A 17,152-nucleotide genomic window follows, 5' to 3' on the forward strand; every position below is an offset into this window, starting at 1 on the left:
GATTCTAGGGTGAGGTAAGTGCGAGGAGAGCTGAAGAGGCAAGTGCTGGGGGTTGGGTGAAGAGGCCAGTTTTTATGCACCATGTTGGGGTTAGCACTGGATCATAGGTAAGGCTCATGTGGTGTCTTCAGAGGGGAAATTAAATAACTTATTACCAGCTAGCTGTTTTAAAAAAAAACTTTATTAAAAAAACAATCCCAACTTATTTTGCTCCTCAAATTAGTGCATGTGGGTAGAATATCAGGTAATGTGAAAAGAGGAGACCATAGGTGGTGATAACACACGGGGCCTTGGTCCTCTGTCAATCTGCTTTCAATCCCCAGCTCTGCCCCTTTCTCCCTCAGGGGCTCAAACAAGCCACTTAACTTTACAGAACCTTGGTTTCTTTACCTGTAATTGGAAGGGATGCTAGTTTTTTCCTGATAGGGTTGTTGTGAAGATGAAATGAGATAATACCCGCTTAGCACAAGGCGTGGCATATGGTAAGCCTGGAAGAATGTTAGCCAAAGCTATTACGATAGATTCATTTGCATTGTGTGCCATTGTATATTTTAGATGTTTCATTTGTTTAGGTATTTACCTATGAATCTTTCTAATGCAAAGTATCATTTTTATGCATAGATGACTCAAATTATTCTGTATATATACTATTGAAATTCAGCAAATAAATATAAAAGTGAGTTTATTTAGAATAAGAGCTTTATTTTGCTGCCATTGACTTTTCTTTTTGATTTAGGAAAAAAAATACTATACTTTGTCTTTTGAAACGAATCAAAACTACACTTGTTCAATTTATTCAGCTCCGAGTGGTTCTCAGTAGCATTATCTCAACTGGGAGATATAAAATCATTGTAACTTTACATTCTTCCATTTTGTCTGATATGCCTAAACTTAGCAACTCAGGGGAGTCATGTTCTTGCCAGGTAGGTAGAATGCTACTGTTTTAGCTCATGGCAGATACAGACATCTCTTTCAGGAAGAATGGAAATTGGGTAAGATAAATCACTTACTAATAATGGCATTTACAAATATCATTAGCTTTTCTGGAATGTGGTCCATTTAGGGTTCAGACTAAAGGCAGCATACTGTACTAGAGAAAGCACAAGATTAAGAATCAGGAATGCCAGTTCTAACCTTTCCTAGCTGTGTGACCTTGAGCAAGTCACTGAATCTTCCCAGGCTCACATTTTATTCTTCTATGAAATGAGGCTAAAATAATTCCCTGTTGTGAGTATTGATGGAGATTCTATTATAATTGTGAAGAAATTATGTATATCACCCACTCCTCCCAAAGGAGAGGTTTTCTCAGAAGTTCTGATATTCAAATATGTGTATATTTCAAAGGACACAGAATTGGTGATGTCAGTGACTATGAGTCTTATCTTATACCTGCCAACAACATATCAGGTGAGATATATATATATATATATATATGCCACCTGATCAATAATAATATAGATATTGGTAATACAGCTATAATGGTAACATAGATATAGATTTTCTATATTTATATAATCTAATCAGGAATATATGAGAGAGAAAAATGTAAACAGTTTATCAATGGACAAATATCTTTCCAATATGCCAGATTTTTCAACACTGAAAATTTATTAAAAGGAAGAAACTTTTCTTTCAATGCAGACTGTAAATAATTTCCCTTTGAAGTGTGTTTGCTGAGCACAAAAAAATCCCATTTTTTTGCTTTAGGGCAAGAAAATTCTTTCATGAATGAAACTGGACCCCTATTTCTCACCATATACAAAAATCAAATCAAAATGGATTAAAGACTTAAATATAAGACCTCAAACTATGAAACTACTACATGAAAACATTGGGAAACTCTCCCAAATATTGGTCTGGACAAAAATTTCTTGTGTAGTACCCCACAAGCATAGGCCACCAAAGCAAAAATGGACAAATTGGATCACATCAAGTTAAAAAGTGTCTGCACAGCAAAGGAAACAACAAAGTGAAGAGACAACCCACAGAATAGGAGAAAATATTTGCAAACTACTCATCTGACAAGGGATTGATAACCAGAATGTATAAGGAGCTCAAATGACTCTATAGGAAAAAATCTAATAATCTCATTTTAAAATGGGCAAAAGACTCAAATAGGTATTTCTCAAATGGAAAACAGACATATGAAAAGGTTCTCAACATCATTGATTATCAGAGACAAGCAAATCAAAACTACAACAACGTATCATCTTACCCCAGTTAAAATGGCTTTTGTCCAAAAGACAGGCAAAAACAAATGCTGGTGAGGAAACGAAGAAAAGTTAACACTTGTACACTGTTGGTGGGAATGTAAATTAGTACAGCCACTATAGAGAGCAGTTTGGAGGTTCCTCAAAAAACTAAACATAGAGCTACCATAAAATCCAGCAATCACATTGCTGAGTATATTCCCAAAAGAAAGGAAATCAGTATATCAAAGAGATATCGGCACGTCCATGTTTATTACACCACTGTCCACAACTGCCAAGATTTGGAAGCAACTGAAGTGTTCATCGTCAGATGACTGGATAATGAAAATGTGGTATATATACACAATGGAGTACTATTTAGCCATAAAAAGAATGAGATCTTGTCATTTGCAGCAACATGAATGGAACTGGAAGTCATTATGTAAAGTGAGAAAAGTCAGGCACAGAAAAACAAACTTTGCATATTCTCACTTATTTGTAGGAGCTAAAAATCAAAATAATTAAACCCATAGAGATGGAGAATAGAAGACTGGTTACCAGAGGCTGGGAAAGGTAGTGGGGGTGGGAGAAGTAGGAGGGAAATGGGGTTGGTTAATGAGTACAAAATAAAAATAGAAACAATGAATAAGACTTAGCATTTGATAGCACAACAGGGTGACTATAGTCAATAATTTAATTATACATTTTAAAGTAACAAAAGAATGTAACTGGTTTGTAACACAAAGGATAAATGCTTGAAGCGATGGATACCCCATTTACCCTGATGGGATTATTACACATTGTATGCCTGTATCAGGGTATTTTGTATACTCCATTAATATATACATCTACTATGTACCCACAAATATTAAAAATCTTTCATAATACAATAACATTTTTACGTTTTTTAGTTCCTCCACTATGGTTTATATTTTCATTTCATTTTGTGATTCTGAGAAGCAATTATCCTATTACTCAGAGAAGCAGTTTTTTAGTAAGGTATCTCAAAGTCTCCCTCTCTGCTTGGAGACATGCTTCCATTATTCTTAGAAGCTCCATCTATGAGCTTTCTTTTCTTGGCCAAGGGTGTAAATAAAAAACCCAGTTGAATTTGGAATTTAGGCCCTCGCCTTAGTTGCTGTAAGAAATAGAATGAATTATTTATAACTGTGGGCGTCCAGGTTTTCATCACCACTGGCAGATGGGTGTTTTAGAGCATTCACCTTTGAGATATCCAGAATACAAGCTGTTGATCCTCTGTGGATTGTAAATTTCTAGACTTGGGCTTCTTGGTTCCTGTCGGTTTTTGTCAAGTTTTATGATCACCATTACATTAGCCCCTCTGAAATGCTGGGAAGCTGGGAGCCTCCTTCCTATTAGGAAGCCTTGCCTGACTTTCATACCAATAAAGTTGTTCTTAGACCAGAGTTCATCCTAATAAGCATCTTGAAAATTGCACCTGAACTAAGAATTATTTCCCCCTCTGTCTGCCCTAAGCCTCAGAATCTTACACAGCCTACATGCCTCGAATCTAAGACAGGGCTTATAGCATAACAACTTTTTTATCACCTTCCATCAGGCAGCAAAGCCTCCAGGTGGATTAGGCTGAGTGTATAAGAAGCTTATAAGGTAGCAGATGTCAAGCCTCAGTAAAGGTCATTCTACTAGAGCTATTCTCTTTCTGGACACAGATTTCTTCCTGGACTAGTGTAGGATGTGGAAGGGGGACTGGTATTCTGCCACAGACCCTTGGAATGCTCAAGATAAAGGATCGTCTGTGACAAATGTGCACATGGTCTAAGAACCTAGGGCTGAAAGTGGCAACATGTAAAAGGACAATGGAATACAAATGGGATAATGTTACTTGATCATCTTTCCAAGTATGACACATGAAGGATTACTAGAATGCAATGCTACTGTGATTTCTGGATACCAAATCTTTCTTTTATGCAGAAATATACATTCCTTCATCAGAAAAAATAAGTTAGACATCCTCATTATGGTTCCATTTGAGGAAGAAAGATTTAGGAAAGTTCTCTACCATCTAACCAGGATTAATGCATAAAGCTCTTATCTAGTCAAATGTAGCCCAAAAAGTTGTTGAAGGGATGTAGAACAGATGGGCTAGAGAGGGAATTTAAAAATAAGCTTTAATAAACTCTTCCTAAGAGCCAAGATCCACATTATGGTGGCAAATTGCACAATAATATAATTGTCTTAGGGATGTAAAGACTCCATGCAGAATATTGGCTCAATGCTCTGGCTCAGTTGAGTTGAGTGATTTTGGCCATCTAGGCTGCTCATGTGTCACTTACTTGCGGGCCACTGGAGTAATATGATTAAACCAGCCACTTAGACAACCCTCCTGTAACAAACACAAGTGCCAGGATCACACTGATGCAGGGGTGTGAAGCAGAGTGCATTTCTCAAGATGCTTTAGGCCATCAGGATCTGGTGGCATAGCACTCTGTTCTCCTGGCCCCAACTTTTCCAAGAAGCCTGACCTTCTAGCAGACAACCTAAATTAATGTCAAGTACAAATGGATTCTCCATAAAAACATTTGACTAATTCATTGCCTAGATCTTAACATTTGTGGCCAAATTTCCAGTTTTCCTGCTGAATAACTTCTTGTTAGAAAATGTCAGAAAAGGGAAAGACATCATGGGCTTCTGAGTCAAACTGTTTTTCTCCCTGAGTTATGGGTCAAGGGTTTTACCAATTTCCTTTCTAGAATTTTTCCTAGGCTCCAATCGAAAAGGAGTTTAGCACCAGATGGGTGGGGCAGGGATGTGTTAGCTATTTATTTATATTTCTACAATATTGAATATACTCTTATTGATAGAGATTTCCATTTACTTTCTCTGAATAGAAATTTGGTTTTCCCAGGGTTGGGGGCTGGTGGGAGAATGTCTTTACATGGCCACACAAAACCCATCACAATCTGGTGAGCCCTTGGAGTGTCTTGCTTAAAAGGGTTCTCGTCACTGGGAGTACTCACTGAAGCCAAGCCAGTTCCCTGTGGAATGCTGGTGTCTGCTACTTACAGAGCTGGCTGTCAGGTTGGTCCTGTGTGTTTGTAATTAGCTATGATGTCTGGATGTTGATAGAGTGAATCTGGCCCATTGGTTCCCCTCCAAAGAGGGGTTTCCTGGCTAGCTCTCCTGTGTCAGAAATGCCAAGTTCGGAGTTGCCTGGAGATGCCAGAGATGCAGATTTATTTGGCTGAGCTCTGGTTGTGAAGCCAAGTGCCGAGAAAGCAGATCAGAGACCAAACCTGAATAGTAATCAGTGGGCTTCTCCAACCACTTGGCTCCTTTGCTTTCCAATGTTATGTTTAATGTTTTAGAATATATTTAGTAAACATGTCACTAGCAATTGCCAGTCCTCAGTCTTCCCCCACTCTTTTTTTTTTTTTAATGGTTTTCCTTTTTCCTTTAGGTTAGTATGATAGGCTGGTTTTACAATGTATCTGAGTGTGTGTGTGTTTCAGGCTAGACAAATTGGAAGATTTGTTTTTACTAGCTCTTAGCTTGTTATAGCATCCACTCCTTATGAACCAGGTAAATAATATACCTTCTTCTCTTTTATCATCAGATTTGGCTTGTTCTTCTCCCCTGAGAAAGCTGGGCTTAGAGTACACATCAGTTCACACAACTTGGTTTGAATTTATAGATGCATGCAAGGCGTGCTCGTTTTTCTTGCATTGAGTTCAAAAGACAATATTCCTTTGTGCTTTAGTCCATATAGGATACAACTACACTCTGCCAACTAAGAACTGAATGGTTTCTAAAGTCTTTCTCTTTAATTATTCCAACCCCAGTATGAGATGAAGTTGGGATCCTTGTTCTTCCCAGTCCTTGCCTCCTTCTTTCTCCCTATCCTTACTACTCCTCCCTACATGTGTATTTTCCTTTAGTTACTGTCTAGCTCCTTACAGATCCCTGAATATATCGAGCTGCTTCATGCTCCCTTTTCTTCATAATTGTGTGTTAGTCTCCTATGAATGTTGTGAGAAATTACCATAAACTTGGAGTCTTAAGCATCAGACACTTATTCCCTCACAGTTCTGCATCCCAGAAGTCCAAAATCAACATGTAGATAGGTTTACTCTCCCTCTGGAGGCTTTAGGGAAGAATCCATTCCGTGTCTCTTCTGACTTTTGGTGGTTGCCCTCATTCTTTGGTTCATGGCCATGTTAATCCGTTTCTGCTTCCAAGGCCACATTGCCTTCTCCTCTTCTGTCAGTGTCAAATATCCCTCTGCTCCCCTCTTACAAGAACAAATGTGATTACATTTAGGGCCCACCCAGATAATCCAGGGTCATCTCCTTGTCTAAAGATTCTTAATCACATCTGCAAAACCCTTTTTCCATATGAGAGAACATTTATGGGTTCTAGAGATTAGGACTTGGATATCTTTTGGGGGTTCATTATTCAGCCTAACATCCACATGCTATTTCCTTAGCTTGGGGCATTCTGTCCACTTTTTTTTACCTAGTCAGTACATCTCAGACTATCTATGATGATGGATCATTTAAGAAATTAAATTTAAATTTGTCACAGACTGACAATTTTTCAAAATCACATGCTTGCACTTTGCAGCAATACCAAGTTACTATTATAATTTCCAAACTCTTACTCTTCTCTTGCATCAAACCAGTAACGAACAGTTTGCATACTGCCACTAGTCCACAGACCACACTTTGAGTAGTACTGATCTATATGGCTCCTACTCATTTAAGCACCATCTTTTCCAGGAATCTTTTCTGGCTCTCTCTTTCTGACTTGAGTTTAATGACCCTGAATCATGTTCTCATTGTTACTAAGATTCTTTAATTTTTCTTCACTTTCTAGTTCTTAATTATTTGCTTGATCCTCTATCCTTAAGCCCCTTAAGTGTTAAGAACCATGCTTTGGTAGACTTTGAGCCTACCATGGATCTTGATATACAGCAGATGCCTAATAAGTTTTTATGGAATAAATGATTGAGATATACATGGAGTCTTAAAGTTGCATCCCAAATGAACAGAAAAAAGACTTATTTGGGGAAAATGTGAGGAAAAGATGAGACTGAAGAAACTGAAGGAACCCTAGGATGGTGTAGTAGATTACAAAAATGGTCACAAATTCTTCCTATCAAGAAGGGAAATTTATTTCTGTACCCTTTAAATCTGGGCTGGCCTGGTGATTTGATTTGACCAATAGAATGTGGCAGAAATTATAATTGACTCCTGAACTAGGCTTTCCATGGTTTTATAGCTTTTGTTATCTTCTGCCACCATATGAACAATGCTGGTTCAGCTTCCTGGAGAATGAGAGACCTTGCAGAGGGAGGTACCATCCTTTGGCTATTCACAGCATCTTTTGGGGCCCCTAAATATATGAGTAAGCCCAGTCAAGGACAGTTGAGCCCAGATCACTCGAGTAAAACCACCTGAATGAGCCCAACACAAATTGATAATACACAGAATCATGAGCTAATTAAAGTGGTTATTGTTTTAAGCCACTAATGATGGTGGTTTGTTATACAGCAAAAGCTAACTGATCCAGAGAGGAATCAAAATGGGGCATGAAAGTTAATCAAGAGTTGTCTTTTGTCCTCCCCCAACGCAGAATAGGGATGGGTTTAAATTGTGACAGGGAGGACTAGAATTAGATGTTACAAAGTAATTTTCCTATGCAGAGTGTGAAACATTAAAAGACATAGATAGCAAGAGGAATAAACATAGATGTAATTTGCATCTCTGGCCATAAAACAGAAAAAGGCACTAACAGATCCATGTGGAGCTTGAACCCAAGACCTATTGTCTTTAGAGGCAGAGTCAACAGGGAAGTTGATGATTGTGCAGTTCAGCCCAACTGAAAAAAAAAATGACAATAAGTTTTCTCGAGATTTGCAAGTATCGCTGAATAGAAAGGAGGAAATAAGTTGAAAAATTCAGCTTTAGATTTTGATGACTTGAACTTGTGCTTCTCCCTCCTCATGGCTCATTTGGCCTACCTTTCATTCATCCCTTCTACAAATATTTACTGTTCCCCTCCCCTGCACTGGGCTCAGGAGTAGGTACTGAATATTTGATGATGAATAGGACAGACACAAGACCTCACAGATCTTACTGTCTGGAAGAGCAAACAACCTAATAGGCAACTATTACACTTAGAAGCTTAGGCTTTTTTGCTTTTTTCAGATGCATCAAGCATACCTTTCTGCTTTTGTGATTCCCACCATCATGTGCAGCCAATCTCCATCAAGCTTCAGCATCTGTGCCTTTCAGCATGACACTTAGATCACTTTAGGACTAGTCTGAAATCAGCTGTTTGAAATTATGCATCACTAATTTATTGAAGTGGATCATGACGAATCAAGGAAAGTGGAGTCAGAGGTGTGAGAAAAGAAGCAACGCATCTGGTGGAGGGTTTTATGGGCTTACAGGTGAGCCTATCCGTGCCAGCCTGCAGTGTAGAATTTTAACTTCTGCTATAAAACATCTGAGGCCTAGAGATCACAAATCAGATATATTGCATCCAACGTTAAAAACATCTCATAATTTACCACAGTAAATCAATCAATGTTTTCCTAGAAATATTGGAACTGAAACAAGAGTTGAGTGAAAACAGAAAAATCTCTAGAGGTTTAGTTGGCTTAAAGGTATTTCTTGAAATATTGAATCCCAGGGCTAGAAAACTGCATTAGAGATATCCTTGAAAGACGTTTTTCCAAGGGATGGAAAAGTGGCTTCCGGAAAGTTGTTTATTACTTGGTAGAAGGAACCAGTTAGTTAGGTTACGGGAGGACAGTCATCTCTCAGTTACCTGGGGGCCAGTTATTCCAAAACTGTGTGTTTTGATCCTTGTGTCCATTGCTTCATACATTGGAACTGCCATCCAAAGGATTGCTGAGGAAGGTGGAGAACATGTAACTCAAAATTAACAGCATGCTAAAGATTAGCAGCATGTTAGCTATACTTGTTCTTTAGATAGCTCTATGAGGAAGTGGCTTCATCTTTCCAATACGGTGGTCCTTAATACTTGTGGATTTCATTTATACCACTATATTTGTCCATATTTACAGGAGTAGGAAATCCAGGGGAGGCAATTAGAATACAGTTTTCCATTTCCAGTATTTTTGCTTCTAGTTTTAAATTTTTAGCATAACCATTTGTCTGCCAAAAAAGAAAAAAAAAGTTCCCAGAAAGGTCTAGGAGAAAGACCATGGAACTGGTGGCTAGGAACGAGATTTCTACTCTGGGCTCAGAGATTCTCTAACTTTTTTATTCTCTGGTTCCTTATTTTAAAAATGGACACAAAATAGTGCCTTCTAGTCCTTGTGGTGGGGAGGAGGGTGTTAACACTAATTAACAGGAAAAAGACAATTAAGTTAAAAGCACTGTGTAAATATAATATCTGAAATTTGAAACTCCTAAGATTATACTCTTTGGAAACTACTCCTACAACAGCTCTTGGTTCTGGTCCAGGGACTAGAGGAGGTTGAGAGAGTGGCCGTGAGCCCTTCTGCTCCATGTGTGAAGGTGCCTCCCCCTCGCTGCAGAACCTCTTCTTGTTTTGGCATCAGGTCTCAGCAGCTTGCCCTTCCTAGGTGGGTAGCGGTCCACTTGCTGTCTCCTGAGAAATCCTGATTGGCTCAGTTTCCTTATTCATAGGCATGGTACTAAACTTGGAAATTATAAGATAATTTCTTTCAAGTCGCAATCGTCAGTTTGCACACAGCCATAGTTCAGGATTTGAAATCTCAAAATCTTTTTATTAAATGTCACCACTGTCTCAATTTCAAAATTGTAGAGGCACTTTTTTTTTTAATAAAAGGACATTGTTGAGAGTTTGAGCCCTTGAATTCCCCTAAAATTATTCTCCTTTGGTGAGAAAACCCCTACTGATTTTTATCTTGTTCTGCTCTTTAAACTACAAGGGAAAACACATGCAAATCCACATATATGCATACCAGAAACAGGAAATGCTTTGTTACCAAAATTCAAAACTAGATGAAGATCAAAAAACTTATTGAGTACTATGCTTATTACCTGGATGATGAGATAATCTGTACACCAAACCCATGTGACATACAATTTACCTATGTAACAAACATGCACATGTATCCCTGAACCTAAAACAAAAGTTAAAAAATAAAAATAAAAAAATTACTCACAGAAAAAAAAATTCAAAACTGATTCTATCCACCTACTTCATTAAATAAACAAATAAATACATCATTTATTTCTTAATGGCCCTAAGTGAAGTGCACTGTGCTTTTTAAAGACAGAGAATGTTAATGCAGACACCAGAAAAACTCACCTGAGAAGCCACAGAGTGTAAGGGAAAAGCTCTTGGACTCAGGGCCAGGAGGCTTCTGCTACAAACTTGCGTGTGACCACAGTAAACTGCTTAACCCTGTGGACTTGAGTAAAGGAGAGGCTGAGCTCAGTGATATTTATGAGAATTCTTCCAACTGCAGTATTGGATTTTGATACCGAAAGGAATCCTAGTGTACTATGTACTGCATTCTTTGGGTTTCTTCATCTTGTTTAGGGTCTAGGATGACTTCTTTCTTCTTTTCTTCTCTCCTCTCCTCTCCCCTTCCCTCCCTTCCCTCCTTCCTCCCTTCCTCCCTTCCCTCCTTCCTGCCGTCATTTCCTGAGTGCCTGAGATGTGCCTGGCACTTGCTAGGAGTGGTGATATAGCAGTGATGAGGACAAGCAGGTCCCTGACTTTATGCAGCTTATACTAGTGAACTGAGAGAATAAACAATGAGTCCATCAACGTCTGTTAAGACTTAGCAAGTTCTCTGCCAGCATGGCTCCAGTTGTCTTGGAAATCTGAAGGAGGTAGACCATGTAACAAAAGGCCAAGACAGATCCCCGCCTGGCATTTTAGCCTCCAATTTGTGTTGTCAGCTAGGAGAAAGTTAAGTTTAGAGGCTGGAGCCTGGAAGGCAAAGGGCAAGACATGCTCTAATGGGTACCCATCATGCAATTCTTTGGTCTTATGGTCTCTTTTATAATCTCTATTAGAAGGGCAGCTTGGGAGATTAGGTGTCCTGACCCAGTCACAGAGCAAGAGGACCCACATTTCCTGCTTGTCAGAGGAGTGCATCCACCATCCCTCCCCTCCTCTCAACCATGGAGTTCTATCTGATTCCAGATGATGAACCAGAGAGACTACTTGTATTTTGAACAGCTGCAGAGTATGAACATTTCCTCATGAAAAGAGCCTTTGTCCCTTTTATCGATACTTGAAAGAGGGTGAAGATAAGATGATTCTGGATCTTGTTTGGAGAAAGCTCCCCAAAATTGATCTGAAACTTGTGATAATCATTTCCCAGATGAAACTGGCCCAGACACCACCCAACACCTCCAGGAGTCCTTACAACTCTGCTTCTCTGGGTGAGATGAGTCAGCATTACACAGTTTCACTTGTCGCACAAAGGAAGGGACGGTCATAAATATCAGATGGAGGCTCCCATCCTCACTTCATAATCCAGTTGGACATGCTAGTGAAGGAAGGGCTTCTGGAAGGGCTAAATGAGTTGGTAGGTGTCAACAGCTCAGCACAGCACTTGACACAAAATAAGCATGTTGTAAACTGCAAGGATTAATAGATATAATATAGATTGTAGATATGTTCCTGCTTCACTTTATGTCACAAAAAAAATGCTAAGTGAATTGCTTAAATGTTGAAACATTCTGGGAATAAACGCAATTGGGCTTTGTTTTGTTTCTTTTTTCTTTAGTAGAAACTATATATTTATTTCATTTTAGGTACTACTCAGGTACTCACACCTCAACATATCATTGCTTCTTCCTCTTGTTATGGGGTCAGAAATTTATCATGAGGTTTTAATTGTTAGACAGTGAGGATTTTCCAGTTATCAAAATTCTTTGGGAGAGAGAAAACTTTGGCCTCTTTAGGCCAGTACCTAATGACACAGTTGGGAAGAGCAAACCAAATAATTTCGGAAAACAACCTTTGACTACAATTCTGATCCAAGAGGATCAGAAGTGGTATCTATTGAGAGACTGCCATGTCTCAATTTAACAATATTAGGCATTCTCACCTGATTTTTCACTTAAGTCATATAATACACCTGCAAGTAAATGTGATTTCGCCCCTTTCCATACATGAGGAAAACAAACCTGGTGCTTTTTAGGTTAGGTGCTAGAATTTGCACAGGTCTGTCTAATTTTGAAGTACAATCTCTTTTCCTTACTGCCAAAGATGGGGAGAAGAGTGGAGAATAAGAAGTTAGGTTAGAATGGGAAGACTCCTAAGACAAAACTGGCTTCTTAGCATTTGCTTAGGACAAGTGTTAGAATAAATGAACAAATTAACAATAGCAACAAAACAGGAGAATATTCTGTCTTGGTCTGCTTAGGCTACTATATTAAAATACTAGACATTGGGTGGTTTAAACAATAGACATTTATTTTCTCACAGTTCTTGGGGAGAGAGGACAGAGATCAGGGTGCTAGCATGGCAGGTTTCTGGTGAGGCCTGTCTTCCTGGCTTGCAGACACTAGATCTCTGGTGTCTCTTCTTATAAAGATACTAATCCTATCACATCAGGGCCCCACCCTTATGACCTAATTTAGCTTTAATTACCTTCTTAGGGGCACTATCTGCTAATACGGTCACACTAGGGATTAGGGCTTCAACATATGGATTTTGGAGGGACACAATTCATTCCATAGTTATGCTTCTCTCTAAGTTAATGCTTGTCTATGTCAACCTTATTTTTATATTTTCTATGCTTAACATGGGCCCCATTATAAAACTCAACTTATTTGGGATGGAATAATTAATAAATAAAAGCAGTTGGAGGTCCTTCTTTCCAAAAGACTATAAAAATTGATGCTAAAGTACAATAGGGTTGTAAAAAAGAAATTTCAGCAGCTTAATTTCTTAAAAAAAGTCGTAAGAGTTTTCATTAGCTAACTTCCAAGATAGCTAGTTTTAATCTAGAATAAAAGGTTTCTTAAGATTTCTCAATAGTGACACTATTGACTCCATGCACCAGATAATTCTTTATTGTGAGGGTTACACCATTCATTATAGGATGTTCAGCAGCATCCCTGGCTTCTGCCCACTAGATGCCTGTAGTACCCCTGTCCCACTCCCACTGCCACCCTGTCTTGGCCTCAATCATAATAATAAAAATTGTTTCCAGACATTGCCAAATGTCCCTGGCAGGAGTAGGGATGTGACAAAGTCATTTGATCTAGATTCTAGTTTGTAGACCACAGAGTATTACGGATCTTAGAGAGGCCTCTAATTCCAAAACAGAGAATCTGCTTCAATCTCATTGGGATGCATGATCCCTTGATTCATCCCTTTTCTCCCTCTTAACTCAGTCTGTGCCTCATGTACACTCACAGATTTCCTACTCTGCCCCCATTCCCTTTTGCCGCTTGTCCTTCTGCTGTTTCTGTCTCAGCAGAAGTGTCCATTTTTCTGCTCCTGCTGCCAGGCAGGTAAAGGTTAATTGAGTAAGAAACAACTTTGGCATCTTTGATACACTTCTTGGTTCTGCTACCAAGGTATTCTCTCAAGTCCCAGCTAAGCAGTGGCCAGAAGTTTGCCTCTCAACTTTACAGTGAATTCCTACTCTCAAATCCTATCATCAAACAAAGCTCATCTACAACTTTGCTTCAAAGATCAAGACTTCCTGGTTTGACTGCTGTTAACATCTGTCTTCCATTTACAGACCTTCTATTTCTTTATTTGCTCTGAAGGAAAGTCCATTCTCCTGTTCAAAGCACTCTTGGTCTTCCCTATTATTACCTTTTTCTTGCTTTGGTCCCCTCCCCGTGTGTCCTTGTTTCCCCTTGCATCTTTAATCTCTCTCATTCTCCTTGTCTTTTCTTCTGTTTCTGAAAACTTGCTTAAGTTTTCTTTACTTTAAATTAAAAAACTAAAAAATCCTTTTCCCTAACCCAGTGGTTCTCAATTAGGAAAGATTTTACATTCCAGTGGACATTTGGCATCATCTGGAGGCATTTTTGGTTTTCACAACTGAGGGTAGGAGTGTTACTGGCATCTTAAGAGTAGAAACCAGGGGTGCTGCAAAACATCCCATTTAAAATTACAGGTCCTCTTTTCCCCCAACCCCAACAAAGACTTATCTGCTCCAGATATCAACAGTTCCTGAGGTTGAGAGTGCTCAACCCTATAATTCCCTGGAGATGCTACATCACCTCTGCTCTTTTACTTTTTAACTTATTGGAAGAATTGTGCACACCTGCAACTGTACTTGCTCACTGCTCAATCACATTCACTTACTCTTTAATCCATTGCAATCTAACTTCCTTCCATAGGTCACCAAACCATCAAATCAAGCAACCTCAGTTCAATCTTTAGCTTCTGAGCCTCTCTGCAGTCTGTGATGTTACCTTCCCAGCCTGTAGCTTGGGAAATCATGGAAGGATCAAAGGTTCATGCATCCCAGTGAAGTTGAAGTAAATTGTCTATTTTGGAAATGAGAAGTCTTCCAAGATCCACAATACTTTATAGTCTGGAATCTAGACCCTAGATCAGTGGTTCTTAAATAAATTTGCTCCCCCTCTACCCCTGTCTGGGAACATGTGTCAATGTATAGAGAGAATGTTTAATGTCATGATTCGAGCAGGGGGCACTACTGGCATCTAGTGGGTAGAAGCCAGGGATGCTGCTCAATATTCTTCTATTTTCTTTCTTCTGACTTATCTTTTGGTATGCCTCCTTAGCTCTACCCTGTCTTTATGCTCCTCCAATCTGACAGGTGTTTCCATTAACTCTGTGGTCTCTTTTTCCTCCTCCTCTTTGTTTTATCTATGCTGCCGGTTTGTAAACTTGGTGAAAACATTTTAATCATGCTAGATACATGGGATGCTTTTCAGGGTTCCTTGCACAAAGGATAGCTCAAAAAATATTTGTTTGCTTGAATTAGGATTAAACTACATATATCTATGTAGAAAACAAAACAAAGCAAACTGGCCTCCAATCTCATGAAAATCCGAGAGCAAAATTTGGAGCTTTTATTTATCATGTGGCACATCTTATCTACATTGTTATGCCATGGTAAAACAGGCCCATGGAAAGTCAGGAGAAATAGGAGTCCAGAATTTGAGTTGAGTTGCTGACACTCTTGGACTTGGGAAAACCTGTATTATTCTTGGGCATATTTCCTCATGCATAAAACAGAGGGGCTAGAGCAGATGAGCTTCAAGATCATTTCTAATTTCAAAGTTCTATGATCCTAAATAGAAAACTCATAAAGTTGAATCCGTAGTAAATTTTTTTCTAATTCGGCAAGTTTTTCAGTAAAATGATATTCTTAAGTTGACTTAATTAATATCTTTATATTTTGATGGGTCAAACATGCAGTGTTTAAACGTGTGTATACATATGAATACGTACATATTAAACATTATGTACCTATATAAAATATATGTGTATGTATATATGTATCTATATGTATGTGTACGTGTAAGCATCATGTAAATCCAGTAAAACCAGGCTTTATTTCTAAATCAAATGTTCCAGTGCAATTCTAAGTGAGTTAAAAGATGTTGATCATAAAAACATGGATTCAGCCTTAACAACTGTGTCACAGATAATGACGATGTAATGAGGGAATTTAAGCAACAATCAGAAATGATGTGGTTTTCTTCCCCCACCAAGCACATGTTAAATTAACCAGTAAGCCTTGAAGCCATGCATACCTGATGATTATTTTATGTTATCTTGTGTTTTAAAAAATGGTTCCAAAGTACTAGATTTACAGCACTGCAGAATCCCACACTGTTGCAATGCTGTCTTCAATTCAGCCACTTCATATTGAAATTTCACACACAATAATTGGCTGACCTTCACAGCTATGGCAGAAACTAATTAAAGCTGTAAGGCTGTGCTAGCAATGCTTTTGTGTGAAATGTGAAGTTTGGTGATAATGAAATATGGGGTGCAGATGTTATTGTCTTAGATAGACCGTGCCCTTGGTTCACACTAATGAAGAACAGCAATTATTAAACAAAAAGTATTTTTTACTCATTAATTATTTTGTGTTGTGAAAGTAGAAGCACAAACACAGCACCACCTCTTCTACCAGCTAATCCCCAAAGTAATTTTATGGACTTTACCAGCTGACTTCTATATCATTAGGTATCCAGTTTTCACTTTCTCCCCCTACTGCTCTTAGACCTTTGGGAGCCTTAAGCAAGGACCTGGATGGGTTCAGAGAGCAAAGGGTAAAGGGCATGCTAAAAATGGTCACCCATAAAGATTTTTAGACAGCTGGAGGATTAAATGAATGAAGCTTTTTGGAAATAACTTCACACACCAAACAGAGAAGTCGGTAGAAATATGATGCCATCCACATTGTTGTCGGATGATAGGCAAAGGTCACTGCTGCTCTTGAGGTGCAAGTAGAGAAATGAAGCAGGCCTGAGCTCTGTTTCTTGGTTGTTTGGAGTCTGGGTTTCTATTAATAGGTCAGTGTGACTTGCAGGACTTCCACTGGGTCAAATATAACAAATCACAGATTTGTAACAATTGAAGGAAAACACTAAAAAGGCACATTGTATTGGCAAGTCTTCACTTTCCATGGGCGAATGATCTAGTCTGCTTCTCTTTAGTCCTCTTCTCATTGACTATATTTTAAAATTTATTTTTTTTTCCTCATTGACTTTGGGATACTCAATTCTTATTAACTGGCTGAGGTGGGAGAGACATGAATTAAACTTAAATTGTCCAATTTCCCTATTTGGGGAAGGAGAGTGAAATGATTAAGTTTAACTGTTACTTGTGCAATTTTTACTGTCATTCATACTCCGTACCATGAGCATGCAGGTAGCGACTGCATAGGGCACTGTATCAAGGCCTTGTCTAAGAGGTGTCAGCTAGTAAAATGCAGCAATGATGAAGATGGGAAGTGGCAGAAGCAGCAGTAGGTAGGTGGGCATCAACTGGATCAT

General features: G+C 38.7%; 2 long non-coding RNA genes across 3 annotated transcripts in view; one reads left to right on the forward strand and one right to left on the reverse strand.

Moving 5' to 3' along the window:
• LOC103783712 (uncharacterized) overlaps window positions 1–17,152 on the forward strand; it is a 220,410-nt gene that overhangs the window by 142,849 nt on the left and 60,409 nt on the right. The gene's annotated exons all lie outside the window — the stretch shown is intronic.
• The window catches only part of LOC130541222 (uncharacterized), a 31,098-nt gene continuing 21,731 nt past the window's right edge, over window positions 7,786–17,152 (reverse strand). The window contains exons 3-4 of the long non-coding RNA XR_008955266.1: window positions 9,003–9,085; window positions 7,786–8,048 (exon numbers count right to left, since the gene is read on the reverse strand). This is a non-coding gene — a long non-coding RNA (uncharacterized LOC130541222). The remainder of the gene's footprint in view (window positions 8,049–9,002; window positions 9,086–17,152) is intronic.

This window comes from Pan paniscus, chromosome 12, assembly GCF_029289425.2.
Source record: "Pan paniscus chromosome 12, NHGRI_mPanPan1-v2.0_pri, whole genome shotgun sequence".
Taxonomy (NCBI): Eukaryota; Metazoa; Chordata; class Mammalia; order Primates; family Hominidae; genus Pan; species Pan paniscus.